This window comes from Rattus norvegicus, chromosome 3, assembly GCF_036323735.1.
Source record: "Rattus norvegicus strain BN/NHsdMcwi chromosome 3, GRCr8, whole genome shotgun sequence".
NCBI classification, from domain to species: Eukaryota; Metazoa; Chordata; class Mammalia; order Rodentia; family Muridae; genus Rattus; species Rattus norvegicus.
Window position 1 is genome coordinate 146375671 of NC_086021.1, and position 12451 is coordinate 146388121.

A 12451-nucleotide genomic window follows, 5' to 3' on the forward strand; every position below is an offset into this window, starting at 1 on the left:
AACATTTTCAGAAAATAAAAACAGAGAAGGCACTGCTATAAAAAAAAAAGAAAGAAAGAAAGAAAAGAAAACAGTGTGTGCTAAGTTTTACAATCCTATTGTTTTTATTTTCTTTATGCAGGTAGACTAATAAATAATTCTATGGAATAAAAACTTGATTTTATAGGATTTATATTTTTGCAGTTTGGGCACATGTGCATGCTACCACCTTTATGACTTGATAGAATATTCAGAATATTTTCTTCCTGTCCATCTTAGTTACTGTTCTATTCCTTTAAAGAGACATCATGACCAAGGCAACTATTACAAAAGAAAAGCATTTAATTGTGGGCTTGCAGGTAGTTTCAGAGGCCTAGTTCATTATCATCATGATGGGGAGCATGGTGGAAGAAAAGTATGGTACTGGGGAAAGGCAGAAGAGCTATATCCTGATCCTCAAGCAGACACAGGGAGACACTGGGTTTGGACTGAGCTTTTCAAACTTCAAATCCATACCTCACTGCCACACCTCTTAATCCTTTCAAACAATGCCATTTCCTGGTGATTCTGCATTAAAATATATGAGCCTATGGGGCCATTCTATTCGAAACATATCACTTTGCTTCAGGCATCAGCCAAGGATAGCCTATCCTGCCTCCAACTATTGTCATTTTTTAATGACCAATCAGAAAGTGTGGGAGTTTTTATGCCTCGTTGCTTATAGCAGCTTAATGCCTTTGTAGTTTATCCTTTTTGGCACATACATTAGAAGTGTATTACCATCAAACAGTAAACCCCTTACCAATTTCAAATTTGGATAATTTTGATCTGAATGAGTTCTTTAAATATTCTAGATTCTAGACTCTTGTCAAAAGCAGTCTTCCACCATTTGAACATCCGGAACCATTCTGAGAAAAGTGTCAATATGTGGTTACATTGTGCAAGTATAGGATACTAAGTAAATATAAGCTAAGTGGACTATGGTGTCAGCAGGCAGCCTGGTTACCTGGGAATGAATATCGTGTGAGAAGCCTATCAATGACTAAAATGACATTATTTTTTTTTGTGAACATGAGGTATTTATTTCTTTAGACTAAGTACAATTTTTAAGAAAAAAGTCAGAAATACATAAAAATCAATTTTAGTATTCAAAACTTCAAATGAGTAAGAGTCTATAAATTCATTAGAAAGGTCAACATCTAACAGTAAGTCCTCCCATGAATTGTTTTTCTGTACATAATGCTAAGAGATTTGGATATGAAAGTTCACTGTGGATTATTCAACATATAATTAAGAAACTAGGAGACACACAAGCCTAATATAAGATCAGATCAGGATAACCAGTCTAAAATAAAATAGAAAAAAAATAGTCTGTAGAGGAAATGTTGTACCAGATTTTATGCCTATAATAGTAAATTCAGATACTAAAATATTTGGATTCAGTTAATGATTAACAAAGGTTCACTGAATTCATAAATTTTTCTCACCATTCTATTTTAAAGAAATTCAAGCTATTGTTCTGAAGCAAATATATATTTGTTTTGAATATGAAAATAAGATTCTGTATGGTCCTATTTACTTATGTACCGTAATCACTAATAGGGTAAAATTATAAGGACATTTTAGGATTTGCTTTCTCTATGTCTGATACCTCCTTTTCTTTTATCAAATTCCTCCAGTCTTCCACTATTGCTTCCATTGGAGATTTTTAAAAAAGAAGCCACACCAATTTAACTCCTTCATTACTAACTTTACTGTTTACTTTTTATTTGTTTTCTAAATGATCATCCTGGGGAGTGTCATTAACAAGTAAAATAATACTAATTTATCTAGATTGATTTTTACCATCCACCACTATTTTACTGCCATTCAAAACTCTACAAGGTTCTCCATGCCTGATGCTGGTTCTATAGCAAATTAAAGGTGTCCACCTCCCTACAGTTATTGTTTGTCTAGTTAGTTTATTATTACAAGGTAGAAGAAACAAGAGTTCCAAATAGGAAACACATTTAAACTATTGTTTACATTTACCTACAGTGGTCCATTTACTGTGCTTTTTATTCCTTTTGTGTGGACTTGAGCTTCTGTGTCAGGTTCTTCGATTGTAGCCTGAAGAACCTGTTTTAATATTTGCAACAGGTCATCAATGTCAAGGCCAAGCTTTCTCTGTTACCTTGGAACATCTTAGTTTTGTTTTCTTTTTTTAATTTTAAGGATGATTTCTCACACATTGCATCTTTATCAATCTATTTTTAGATTTTTTCTTACTTAGAATTTTTTATGATACAGTGTATTTTGATCACACCACCCCAACGCCAGCCTACCTCTCTACCCAACTTTATGTTCTTTCACCTTCAAAAATAAAAAGCAAGAAATATAAACAAACAAATAACAACAAAGACAAAAAATAAAAAGCAAACACCAAAAAGGCCAACAAAAACACCAAAATGAAAAGTTAAAACAAACAGGCAAATTAAAAAGAAAAACAAAGTAAAATTAATAGATCAACATCTTGCTTAATGTACATCAGGGAAATATTTTTGCAGTTGACAGGGATTAACAGAGAGACCTACAATTGGTCAATGTTTTGATAGTGAGTGGCTTTGGAGCACTCAGTCCTAAATAAGATGGCTTCATCAAAGCCTTCATCTTGAGGATCACGAATCGACACAGAAGAGGCTGGGATATCATGAGCCAGAGGTGGTGGATGACTCCACAGAAACCATGTCTTCCATAGGTAATAGGGCTGATGCACATATGAATTCACAGACTATGGCAGCACACACAAGACCTGCATATGGGATGGGATCAAGGCAGATGGGATCTTAGCATGAGAGAGGGATGTGGATATAGGCTCCAACTCTAACCAAGAAACTATCTGTAATTGATAGCTACTGGCAAAGGGAAAAATCCATTTTCTCCAATGGAGTGTGTCTTGGCACACCAGCCACACTAGCACAGGTCACATGCTGAGGATTAGTCGCTCAACACAAAACGATCTATCTTGATCCATTTGAAGAGAACGCGTTGTTAATATAGTTTTTAAAAGAATGATTTTAAATACATTATTGAACTTTGATTGCAGAAGAATGGGCTGTTGATGATACTTTAAGGAGATGAGTCAGCTGAGAAAGTCTTGAGTGAATGTGTAAGAGGCAGACAAATGCTGAGTGAATGTGTCTTGTGTACATGATTATGGTCATGACATTGATCCAATGCCTTAGCTTCATGGAAATAACAGAGCCTTCCTTGGGTCTGTGTGTAAAACTAGTCTTCACTCTGAGACGGCTGGCTCCCCTGTTGAGATGTGCCAATTCCTTCCCCTTGTTCCTCCATGAGAAGAAGACAGAGGTGTGCCTCACGGAGACTCCCCATGCTGCAATAGTTAGCACTACGCCATCAGAGTAAGCATAGTCCGTCTTGTCGCAGTGTTTCTGTGTTAGTTCTGTCTTAGTTTCCCTGTCATCCCAGTCATGTTTCCAGACCAAACTGTCCTGGATGTGGCATTTCTCTGAAGTTTCTTTCAAGATTTGTAGTCTTTAGATATCGACAGCCTTTTGTATGTCTAAATGTGCTTATTTTGGGCTCATTCTGTGAGAGTTTTATGGATGTTTGGATTTCTGCCTTTTTCACATTTGTGAAGTTTCTCATCAGTTTTTCATCAGTTTATTCAAAGAAGGGTTACTTTCACAATTATTGTTTGTTTTTTCTTCACATTGAATTATTTTTGCATTACCTGTGATAAAATCTCACTTGTGTGTTCGATACAAACAACAAAAACTCATTTATATATTGATGGCTTCAATCTGCTAATATTTTGTTCTTGATTTTTGCTTCTCTACTCAGGAGAAACATCAAGCCATAGTCTTCTTTTCTTGCAAGTATCTGACTTTGATATAGAGGAGATGAAGTTTCATAGAATGGGTTAGAAAGAACTTCTTACATTATTGTCTGAGTGGATACTACAGTTCTGATACAGATGTTCCTTGCAGCTTGGTTAAATTCATCAGTGATCCCATGTGGAAAACAATTTTTGTTTTGAGAGATCATCCTCATCCCCGTCCTTGTCCTCATCCTCTTCTTTCTCCCTCATGATCATTCCTGCACCATGGCAGGTCTTGTATCTTTATGCTGCTTCCAAAACTCTCCTAGATGGTTATCAGTTGTTTATGCAATTTATTTAAACAATGGCCCTACTGAAATGATCTCATCCTTGGGTTTGGTTTTGCTAATTTTGTCTTTCAAGGTAATCATTTACTTTATCTGTGTTATCCAGTTCCTTGGAAAATTTGCATATTAGCATTTTCTTTATGCTTTTATTATCTTATGTACACAAGTCTTCACTTGTGTATTTGAAGCTCCCAGTAATTATCGATAGGCAAAAACTCTCTTGGCTTCACCTCTATGAATCTAAAATCTTATTTTTAAATCAAACTATCTTAACAAGACTGGCTTATTCCATGCTATCTAGCAAACATGTAAAACTCATGCATACTACTGGAGGCCTTACCTTAGAAGGAATGGTAGCTAGGTAAAATGTATGTAAAGATAGCTCTGAGACTAACTAGGCCTACATTTACGAAACAATGGCTTTTCGTATCTGTTCCATCAATTGAGTGAGTTTAAACTCTGATTAACCCAGACATGGATAGATTACATTCATCTTGACTCCAGATGGCAAATGTACTTATGAATTCTGGTACTTGACTGCATGGCTGTTCTATTGAAGTTGTGCACAGCTGTTAAGTAGTGATGTTATGTTATGTATGAGGGAGAAATACAAAATACCCTCCATGTGAAAAATCAGGTTACATATATTATACGATGGCTATCTAGCCCTGAAACAAAATAATCCTGTTACATTTGATTCAATAATTGTCCTTACTTGAACAACTAAGCCACACTGATACATAATTATTTGAGATATTATTTCACCAGTGGCTACTTAAATTACAAAATCTCTTGATCTTTTAAAAAAATTTTGAGACAAATCTTCTGTAGGTCTGGTTGGTTTGAAAATATTAATAACCAAGGATAGCCGCAAACTACTGACTGCCCTAACTTTGCCTCCAAAAATGGTGAGCTTCAGGTATGTACCTACATATTGCTTTGCAAAGTGTTCTGAATTAAATAAAATCATATTATGTATAAGAAAATTATAATATGTCTCATTAACTAACTGTTCCTTAATGACTATCCATTAAAAGCTTATAAAAGCTTACTGTATGCCAATAATTTGCTCTCTAAAGGACTGAAACAAAAAAAGATTAAGGACCAATAAGCAAAGTTTTATTTGTTTCCATTTTAACTGATAAATCATAGGATATTTTCTGATCAAGTTTTTCCCTCCAAGATCATTATCAACTCCTCACCCACCCACCCTGTTAGCGCTCTCTCTCTCTCTCTCTCTCTCTCTCTCTCTCTCTCTCTCTTTCTCTCTCTCAAAAAAAAAAAACCAAAAAACAGAAAACAAAAATCTGAAATGGGAATTAAAACAAAATTAAGCAATAAGAACACTAGACACAAACACACAAAATAGAACTCATAAAAACACAAAATCAAAAACCATAATATACAAGCAAAGGAGCAGAAGGACAAAAAAATTACAACAATAAAACAACAACAACAAAACCAAACAAAGCACAATGAGACAAAAAAAATCTACAAAAATATGATTACGTTTGTTTTGTGTTGGACGTACACTACTGGGCAGAAGGCCTACCCTTAAGTATGGTTAACATGCTCAGTGATACACCACTGGACAGAGCTAATGTTTCTCTGTAAGTGGCTATGAATTGGAGATAATTTCTTAGTTAGGATTGGGAGCATTCTCCAATTCCCCGTCTCCACATTAATATCATGTTTTGCTTCAAGCAGTGGCAGGCCCTTTAACTCTTTATCCTCTATTTATATATCTAAGCTCTTAAAAAACAGTAAACACAACTCAGAACCAGTATTTATTGATAGATTAATGAGCTAAACTTACTAGAATTGTCCTAGAGACTTACTCTGTGCAATATAGAGGCTACTCGCCACATGGCTTGAACTTTAAACTGATAGGCCAAAGGGGGGGGGGGGGACTCAGTATCACTTTCTGAACCACATACACCATCTTCATTTTTAGTTTTCAGTAGCCATGTCCACCTAGTGACTACCAAACAGAATCACACCAATGTGAAAGCATTCTGCCCTCACACAAAATTCCACTAATACCCCTGGTTAAAAAGTTGAAAGGAAAAGGCCTGATAACCTTATTAAGTAAAAAATTAATTTCAGGTACATTTTGTAGCTAACTATTTTTTATTACAACAGTCAGATTTATAAAGGGGAAACAAAAACAAAACAAACAAAGCTCGAAAGCAGCTTTTACAATCGTTGAAGTCAACACAAAAGACTGAAATTAATTTGAAACGTTCTTCCCTTAGGAGTCCCTCTCTTCTTTACAGGGAATACTAAGAGCAAGGGCCAACACAAACGATTGGAAAGGGTTAGTGCATGGTCTTCTGACTCTTCACAAAGTTCGTCTTCCTCAATTAATTTTTTTTCAGTCAGATCGTTAACACTGTACAGCTCATCCAACTGAATACACAGTACAGCTCATTCCATATTGCAGGTGGCCGTGGCAACTAGATTTCTACCAAAGGAAGGACAATGAAGTATCAGGACCTTCTATAGGTGATTACATATCTTTTGTTTGGACTATAAATCAATTTCTGTTTCACAGCTTCAAATATGCAGAACAGAACATCCCACCCTCGCGTGTATCATGAAGAAAACAGAGAAAGCCCCAAGTCTCAGATGGTTTAGTCACTAGCCTGAAGCTAACCACTGCATTCAAGGTTCCTTTGTAACAGCATCTGAGAGCAGATGCAGACTAAAGCTTGGGTATGAACTTTCAGATTTAGGTGTTAGAAACAGGGCGTTTGATTTGTCCTTTGGATTGTAAATATTGTATAACCCTTGATAATTATTTAGAAAAGTAAATTTATAATGTTTTCCCTGAATAAATCTTCACTGTTACCCTCCAGTAAAATTGCTTCTTAATTTTCATGCATCTCTTGCCTTTGGTGGAGTCCCTGAAAATAACATGTGAGCTAATGAGTTTCTACATGTACTGAGAAGTTTCAAAAGAAAAATGTAAAGTGCTTAGGAAAGCTGACTAGGAAGGGGGAATGAGCCAAGAGAATCAAGATTCTGCTGTAATCTAGCTTTGGCTTCCCTGTCCAGGGAACTCCAGAGTAGAAAGAGTCCTACTGAACCACCCGGCAGAGTGCCTCCAGGATTCTCCAGTTTGGACATCCCTCATTTGGTGAGTGACAGGACCTTCCGAGCATTTCCAGGATACTTGGCTCTACTCCACTGGTACAATGCTCTGCAGGAGAGAGCAACTGTGAGCTGAGAATAGCCGATACCACTATAGATGAACTAGTACAGTCATCTACATAGTACACCAGCATCCATGACAGCCCTTACCTTTAAACATGTGAATTTATACTCCGAAGTTCCAATTAGAAGAGAAATGCTTTTTTGACTTCAAATATGGTCAATAATTTCCCAAAGGAATTCTCTAGTGGGAAGGTTAATGGTCAGAAAGTTGAGTTTTGATTTAATATAAAATATTTGGGGAGTTACTCTACATAATAAAAGGTAGGATAAAGGATTCTAGGAATAAGTGTTCTCAGGAACATCACAAAAAGAGGTCCCAGTTCAAACAGGGGATTCAATGTGTGGTACTAGGATGGATGGCCTTTGAATCAAAGTTTCTCAAGGACATGCCAAGTTAGGATTCTGGGCTTCCCTGTTTTGGTTACACAGAGATAATGAAGGACAAGTATACCTATTTGTTGTCTTCTGGCCAAATACTACTATGAATGCACAATTCTTTAGAATTTGACTTGGGACACAAAGAGGGGCAAAAGCTAAGCCCTGAAATGGGAGGCAAGGACTGCTGGGTGCAGAACAGTACTGTATGATAACCAGGAAGCCTTCACGCAAGCATTTCAGAATGAAATCTTATTTCTAACCCATGCATTTGGCTAAAATTCTTTGAGTTTCCTCACGTTTAAATTTAGAATAATAATTGTTTCTCACAGAATTTGTGCTGAAAATTAAGTCACATACTCCTTATGAGACTCTTAATTGTTCCTATGCCATACTATGGTTTCAATAATATATGTTGTTATTATTCCACATTAACCAGCCTGGCCCTTTCTCACAAAATTAAGAGCATGTCATTGGGTTGGTCCATTGCTAGTTTTATGATATGAGTGTAAAGATGTAAAGCTATATAAATGCTGAGCTTGGAAATTGCTACTGTGTACAAGTTATGTGATTTACCTTGTTCCTTTAGGCAGCACAGATCCACTGAATATTGAATGTGTTTCGCAGACTAAGAAGATAGCATCAGCTAGCTCATGCTGTATGACAAAGTCACCTGAAATTACTGCCTTAAAACAAAACCCACTGGACTAGCTCAACACTGAGTAGTCAGAAGATATTTTGGCTTGGATAAGCACATAAATTCTTCATGTGTCACATAAACACTTTCAAGAGTATGTGTGAGCTTTCTATTCATACAGGCAGCTCTGCTGTAGAAGATTGGCTGGTGTTGGTTTGCAGCTCACTGCTCCTCTACTCTGTGACCTCATTCCCTGGTAGGCTCTCCACAAGCTTGCTCACCCAAGGGAACAGATAAAAAAAATAATAGCAGTTGTCATCCTAGGTTAAAGTTGCCCAGCCTTGCTGGAGAAGCAATTTGTTTCTGAAAGTAAACCACAGGGTACGGCCCTGATGAGAGGGCATGTGGTTGGTGACGTTATAGGAGAATGAGCACGTACATAGGAAGTGACTAACTGGGGCCCACAGTGTAAAGAACCTAGTAAACTCACTCAGCAGGAGTTACTTCATTCACAGGAGTGTGCGAGCACTGAAGCTACACCAGTGAACTCACCTCAGGGTCAGTGTGTAAGATCCTGATGAAGCCGTTGGGGGAGATGCAAGGTGAAGAAGTTCTTCCAGAAAGTGTTGTATGTCGTGTAAAGTCCAAAGTAACAGTGGCCCAGGCCTCACATCTCTTTCCTATGTGCTGACTTCATTCTTGTAGATATTTCTCTGATTGTACTGGGCCCATAAGGCAATATGGCTGGAAAAAGTCTGGGCCATTTCTTTTGGGCAAAGAGAACTTATTATTTAAGTATATGTAAAAGAGTCAGGAGGTACCAAGGCAAGAAAATTTGTTCCAGAAATGAAAAAGTAATTTTAGTATATAAAATTAGAACAGTCTCAGTGGCAATATGACCAAACAAAGCCCTTACAACATTATATCTATTTAAGAAGCCAAAAAGTAGGGCAGTGGTGATGCAATTGTATTTTAATAATATAAGAATTTTAATAATTCTTTTCTAATAAAAAGAAAGCCAAAGTATTGATAGAATCCCAATAGATGTGCTAAAGTAAATAGATAACGTTGATAGATACGGTATTTTTGATAAAGTAAAAAGTAGTAGTTAAGCCTTACATTACACCATGTGATTGATAAAATTATACAAATATTGATTTTTAGGTAACTACTCTTAGTATAGGAAATACATTTTATCAAAGACCACTAACCTATAAGGCATCAATTGATTGAAAAATTCTACATTCAAAAGAGACTAATGGTTACTTTTCTTGATATTGAACTGAGGAGCCAAAATTTAAATATTTAGGAGTTCTGGTTTCACTCTTTTACAGTGATACAACACTTACCAAAGATATCTTGGGGAGGAAAAGGTTTATTTGATTTACTCTCCCAGGTCACAAAACGTCATTGAGGGGAGCCAGGGCTGGAAGCATGGCTTTTTGGCTCAATGTCTAGATCATGGGTAAATATCTTTTGTACACACTCCAGGAATACATGTTCAAGAAATAACACTGCTCACAGTTGCCTGAGCCTGCCTGCATCAATCAAGATGATCAAGGCATTCTGTTATCGAAATGTCCACAGACCAATCTGATAAAGGCATTGCTCAATTGAGACTTGTTTTGCAGGTAGTTCCAGGATGGGATAAGTTGACAGTTAATGCTAAGAAGGAAACTAAGTTTTTCCATCAAGCCCTGTGCACAAATCCAGAAGCACGGATGTAGCCATATCAGCTTATAACCAACATGATCTCCATCGGAGGTACATAAAATCATGAGAGTGGAGGTGAAGCTTTACCAATGTGTCTGCCTCCTTAACTTTAGCTTGAGAAAAGCCAGGTCAGTTCTAAAAGGAGATCTCTTTGTTTGTTTCTTTGTCTGCTTGCTTGCTTGTTTATTTTCATGGCAGGGTTTCCTTGTGCAGCTTTGACTGTCCTAAAACTCACTTTATAGACAAGGATGGCTTTGAACTCACAGAAATCTGCCTGCCTCTGCCTTCTTGAGTGCTAGGATTTAAAGGTGTGTGCCACTAGAGTCTGGCAAGAAGTCACTTTTATCCTGACCTCTTTATATTCTGCTCTTTATATTCTCCTCTGAATCCAAATTATAAGATCTATTAGTCTTGTCTGTTCCTAGGAAAGCCTATCACTTGTGAGTCTGCCAATACGTAGGGCATTGCGGCCTTGCCTCTCTTCCCCCCTTTTCAGTCTCTTGTCATCCTGGGGATAATTTTCATATCCCAGAACAGGACTGGTCTAGAATACATTGCCTGGATCCCTTGAGTTACTCACCTCTGTTCTTTGGACAACAGATTACTTGGTTGATAAAAAGAAGTTTAGAATAACTAGTTTATTGTTTTGGGAGATTTTGCCTATAATTTTCTATGAGCTCGGTAAGAAGTATTTTTAATCACTAAAATAATGAATTAATTTATCTTTAAAGTAGAAGAAAAACATACAATCTAGATACCTGACTCACTCTTCTCACCTCGTGAACTATTTTTGATCTGTGAAATGAATGAAATTGAACTATGTGTTTTTGGAGCTGCCCAGAGGTTGAAGCTGGGGGGGGGGCATGGAAATGAGTGTTAGGTTCATCTAGGAAGGGAGCCAAGTTCTACAGTGTTTGTGAAGAGAAGGGAAGACTAAGACTGTAAAGACTTACAGAGAAGGCTGCAGCGAGGTAAAAAGTAGGCCCACTTTCTCCTATCTGAGAGGAGGGGAACATGAGGTCTTTAACACTCACTGCCATGAGCCTTAAAGGACTGCCCCTAGGAGATGCTGTCTTTCTGACGCATCTCAGAGCATGTGTGTCAGGCTTCTACAACCTGACAAAGATACATAAATGATATCCATGGGTCTCCAATAACAGGAGATATGATCTGTAACTTAAAGCATCTACTGTGGACTTCTTTTTTTATAAACTTTTGTACTCCTGAAACTCTTACTCTGTAGTCTGGACTGGCCTGAGTTGTTCCGCACTTTCCTTTGAATTAAAGCATTCTCACTGAATTGAAATGTTTCCTCATGTGCTTCAGGAGATGAAACAAAAGTCACATTGCTAGAACATACCTTTGGAAGATTCTTGAGAACTCCCTTCTAGTAGTATAAAAAGGGATAAACATCTGCAAAGGGAAGAATGGGGGAAGAGGGGATTGAACCAGCCAAACTGCAGAGCAAATAGAGATCCAGCGTGGAGCTGCCTACAAGAGTGCAGAAAGCTTCAGAGCTGAGTCTTCACAGACCTTGGTATGGGCTTCTCAGTGATGTTGCATGCTTTTGAGTCTCCCATGTACCTGTAACAGCCCCTCTTCTATATTCCTGTTAGTAACCCCAATAAAACCCCACTGATCTGCAAAGATGGACTTGGTGCAGCCATTCTCTTGGTCTGTTAAGCGCTCCCTTTCCTGCATAAATAGCCATGTGTATTGTGTCTTCTAGGAAAAGTCTGTCACACAACAGCCCGGAACTTAACATCATCTAGTCTCAGCCTCCAGAGTGCCACGCTGGGCTGGCAGGAGTATACTGCCATGTCAGGCAGGCTCACACATGTGATTTTGTTATTGTTCTGTTTTAATAACTGTTTATATTCTCTAATGGGCTATAAAACAAGTTATCAAACAGATTTTGTATGGGGTGGGAGCGATGGCTCAGTGGATAAGAGTACATTCTGCTTTTACAGAGGATCTGAGTTCTCTCAGCACCCACATCTGGCAGCCTCCTCTGCCCTCTGATGACAGAGTCTGCTCATAGACATACACAAATGGACATATTAAAAATACATAAACCAGTCTTTGAAAATGAGGATCATGTAGTTGCTAGGGCTGGAAGCATATACTTGGCTCAGTATTATGTTTTTTCCTGTGGCTCTGACTACCAGCAAGGAGAACCTCTCAGAAACAAAAGGGCCTCTGGTACAACAGGATAGGCACAGGTTATTTAGATCTTTGAGGATCTTTGCAGTATTATGGCTGCCATTTTTACATCTATCTGCTTCCTGCCTTCTGCCTTCTGCTGGGGCCTTTTCTTTTCAAAGCAAATATTTTAAAACTCATAAAAAAACATTTTAATTT